Here is a 4,652-nt window from a genome sequence, read left to right as displayed (position 1 = left end):
CTTACACGATGAACTATAATAATATTCCGACCAACAACAACACTTACTGGACCAACAACAACACTTACTGGACGTCCGGCGCGGAGAACAATTAACGAGATAATGAGAAACTGACGAAACGAGTTGCTTACTTTTAACAGCTTTTTCATAGAAAACTAGTTTTCGCACGTAAGCTCCCTTTTCGTAGACCAGGTCACATATATTAAACGAAAGAAGATACCGAAAAGCATTGAACAGTGCACACATCTCATAAGGAAAAGTGAATTATTACGAAATACTAATACAGTGGCAGCACTATAGCTATTTTGGAATCTCGCGTTTCAGCTCGCAAAGATTGTCAACTTCTTTTTAATAACAAAATAATCTATCTTAGGTTGATAAAACTATGTGTTTCTTTAATAAAAAAGTTAAATTATATATTTTAATAGTGTTTAAAAATGAGAACAGGTGATTTAGTGAATCTTTGTCGGTGTAATTGCCCATAGAAAACAACGAAATTTAACAAAAGTTTTTTGTTCATAACTTTTAAATGGTTAATAATATTAGCCCCCCTCCGGATTGTTATTAGGGGGGCCGAAATGCGTCGTTTGGTACCTCTCCCGACTTTTCCGCACCTTTTTTAGGGGTTGTTACCCCACCCTAGAGAATTACCGAGTTTTGTTTTCATCATATTTAATTGTGAAAAAATGTTCAGCTGCCGTAAAGTTGTGAAGTAAACTCAATATTTTTGAAGCAAATTCAAAAATATTTGTATGAGTATCAAAATTTAACATTTGTGAATAAAAAAGTATCAAAGTATCAAATACAAAATTTAAAAATATCAAAAATTATACAATAGTATCGAAACGGCAACTCTGCCTACTTCCGGCGGACAAATGCTGCAGCAACATATACGTACAATAAAATATATACATACGTTAGTACATCGCATAAAATTCATGCTCCGCAGCAAGAAACTAAGTTTTAATAAAGATTAGAATGTCTTACCTTCGAAAATTACTGGATTTCTTTGCTTGGATATAGTTAAATTAATTTTAGTTCTACAAATTAATTTCACTTAATACCGCGCTTGTCTACCAACTTCACAAAGACGCACAGCACCTTCTCCGCAAGTCATGCACATTTGTCGCATCATATTTTAGTGATTCTTACACTGATTATTCGATAAGCACACATTTTAAACTATAAATTAATTTTTTACACTCATTAAACCCGTTTTAAAATCAATTTAAATCGGAAAGAAGGTGCACGTATGAAAATTTTCACTTTTTGATTCAAGATGGTGGCGGCCGGTACAGCTGTCAAATAAAAACCGTTAGCCAAGCAGTGTTGAAAAGTTGAGTTTTACATGAAATGTGCCGAAAAACGGTTTTATTCGGATTTTAATTTCTCATTCGGACTTAAAGAGGGCAAAACTGCTGTTAAATAGATATTTAATAAACTTGAACTCTTTTTCGCAGCTCTTTTTTGTATTTCTAGAAATCGGAATCGCTACAAATTTGTACATTGCACAAAGCTCACTGTTGTGGGATCTACTTTTTCGTTTGATTATTGCTGTGCTGCTCTTACACGCATACTTCGCCCTTGGACTCCATTATCAAAAGCAGGGATATATGTGCTCCTTCTAGCACACATGCCGTTTACGCTACTCGCTGTCAGTTCCGACAATTTGTTGGAAAAAATTTTCAAGTGCATTTGTCGTGGATTCTCTAATTGTTTGTTTTCAATTATTACTGACGAAAAGTAAGCAATAAAACCCATTTAAAAATAGTGGTGAGTGTTCAGAATTGTACGCTCTAGTATTATTAACTAAATTTTACCTAAGTAAAGTCTACTAACGCTAAAAATTGCTTTGAAAGTGCATGATAAAATTTTGCAAGTTCATCTGTCTCGTGGTCGTGTGTTCGGCTAATCGGTGTATTAAGCGCTGTTAGTGGGAAAATTATTTCCACATCGGCTGGAGCCACAATGTGATAATAAGCATTAATCTTCTAAAATTTAAGTCACATCGAAACCGCAAATTGGAAAGTATTAGCCTAGTAGTAAAATTATTGATTTCCCAATGCAATTGCGTACTTTCATAAATGCGTACGTGCCATTTTCCGCTGCATTCTTGTGTTTTGTCATACATAATGGTATGCTTGTTGTTCGGGTGGTGCGGGGTCAATTCATTGGTAGATTCGAGAAACTGGTACCTTTCTGTGTGCTCAAGTGTGCTAAGAAATCAATAAATCTTTTTTTGTGGCACCAAGAGCTGATCGTTGTCAACCACGCGCAGGGGTCAGCGGAATGCACTTGTTTAACAGATTGTGTGTATGTACATACAGTCAGTTCATAAAGTTTGGGTACAGCGAATTTCTTACAATACGGGCAACTTTTTTTTTAATTTTATTTCACGCTATTTTTTTTATAAAAATACTCTAATTCTACAACAAAAAACCCCAAAATCAGAGTTCCCAACCTTGTACAAAATTTCATTAAAATATTGATTTTTTATTTACGCTCTCTACAAAAAGACGATTACAGCTTTTTAGTGCATTCAATTTTAGTATAATAAAGTGCAAGTATGAGGAAGCTAGGACTTACCATTGATTTTTGGGCAAATTTTTTTGTTGAAAGTGTCTCACATTTTTTTCATATAAAAAATTATCAAACATTATTTTATATAGAGGAAATGAGCAACACCTTCAACAAAAAAAAAATGCTAAAAATCAATTGTAAGTCCCAGCTACCTCGAACTTGCACTTTGTTATACTACATATATATACAGAATTTTCTTCAACTTTGCATAAGGTTTAGAACTCTGATTTTTGGGGTTTTTGCTGTAGAATTAACCCCATTTTTATAAAAAAGTGAGCGAAAAATCAAATATTTAAAAAATAGGTGGCGGTATTGTAAAAAAGTCGCTGTATCTAAACTTAATTGACTGACTGTATGTATGTACGTACATTTGTTTTCAATTAACGCCAAACTGGGGGCAAAAACCGCACTTCAAATGTGTTCTTTGTTTCGTTTCATATTTTTTTTTTTATTATTCTCGAAAGCGTAATGTAAATTTCTTTCACAGCGATTTTGACGTATGAGGGGTGGGGGTGGGAGCCAGCAGAAAAGTGGGTGGCACAGTGCAAATGCTGGTGTAGGTGTTCAATTGGAATATGCACTTTCAAAGATGTATAGACTGTAAAATAATGTGCTTACACTTTTCATAAAAGCGTTAAGCAAATATGATCATTACACACTTTTTAGTTAAACCTATGGGCTGAATCATGGAACAATAATTACAGGTATTGTCTTCCCAGAGAGTTTGGCTTCACATTGAAATTTGTGCTCTTTAATCGTTTAGTTCACACTTTTGGTTCCCTTTCATCATTATTATTATTATTTTTTCATTCTATTCTATGCCGAGACTACATACATCTGACATACATTTTTGCACCTCTTTCTATTTGGTTATTATTTCAGTCTAGATCCAGTAATATCTTAAATTTCGCATTTTCTTTAGTCGAAGGTCAGCCTGCCTAGCCATTGCGGAAACTGTTCGGTTAATTACAATGGTTCGGCCAACCTAGATCGTCCATTTAGAATCGAAATGTAACTAGATAATTTGTAAAAAAAAAAAACCAGAACATTGCCGAATTTTTCGTAATTTAGTTTGTTATACATAAATAGTAGAAGGTCCGACAAGGGCACGACCTTCACCCATCTGTTTAATGTATGAAATCTATTTTGTATGAAATTTAACGTGTTAGGAAATATTTCGCGAGTGGATTGGCTGAAATAATGCTGGCTGAGATATTTTTAATTAAATATTCAAAAAATACTCTATATTTTAATTTTGCACTCATATGTTTAATGAAAAAATTACATATGGGTTTTTCCTGCGTTACGACCGTTCCGTTTGGAGACAATTTTTTCTTCATAAAAACTACAGTGGGCACTGAATGAACACAAGTTTTTTGTCATTAGCCATCATCAATATCCTCTATGTATAAATATTGTGACTATTTTTGTGAGCACCAGTATGCGAAATAATGTCAATTGACCTTATTTCCGTTGATCTCGGTCTGCTCGCTTAAAATTTTGTTTTGCTAATCTCAAAATCCTTGAACTCCTTTTTAAAAATCTGATATGCTTCGTTTACTGTCAAAACCATGTAGCGCTTTGATATACATAGTTAGTTCTTGCTTACTTAACAATTTGTTTAATTTAGGGTACTCATTTTCGCATTTCGCCTCCTCATTTTCACTATCTTATTTGTCTAATATTTTTTTTAATGTCTTTTCAACTTATTTTATGGATGTATTGTTTACTTTTATACTTGCCAAAATTCGAAGAAACTAATCCCTCTTTTTTGTTTTCAATTAATTTTTTTTTTGCGCAAGTTAGTCGCATCTTAGACCTTTGTTGCCATTATATATATGATTATTTTTTATTTGCCGTCTATAGTTTATTTCTTTTGATCTCTCTTTTTTATATTCCTCCCTCTTTTCTTCATCTTTCTTCAAATTCCCTCTCTACTTCAATGCTTTCTCAGCCGTGCTTTTAACGTTCGTTGTCTTCGTACAAGCAGAAGTATGTACTATATCTATATACCTATGTAGAAACTAGGGCTGTGCGATTATTCGATTACTCGAGCAAGTTGGTTAATCAAT

General features: G+C 33.5%; 1 long non-coding RNA gene across 1 annotated transcript; it reads left to right on the top strand.

Annotated features, from left to right (window-relative positions):
• The first annotated feature begins 1,595 nt into the window (after positions 1 to 1,595).
• On the top strand, positions 1,596 to 4,322 carry LOC118733900. The gene is made up of 2 exons (XR_004992306.1): positions 1,596 to 1,773; positions 3,463 to 4,322. It is a non-coding gene; the product is annotated as an uncharacterized LOC118733900 (long non-coding RNA).
• The last annotated feature ends 330 nt before the right edge of the window (positions 4,323 to 4,652 follow it).

This window comes from Rhagoletis pomonella, unplaced genomic scaffold (genome assembly GCF_013731165.1).
Source record: "Rhagoletis pomonella isolate Grant_MI unplaced genomic scaffold, Rhpom_1.0 Rhpom_scaffold_00002, whole genome shotgun sequence".
Classification (NCBI taxonomy): domain Eukaryota; kingdom Metazoa; phylum Arthropoda; class Insecta; order Diptera; family Tephritidae; genus Rhagoletis; species Rhagoletis pomonella.
The sequence above is the reverse complement of the archived record's forward strand: the minus strand, read 5'-3'. Positions and strand labels throughout refer to the sequence as shown.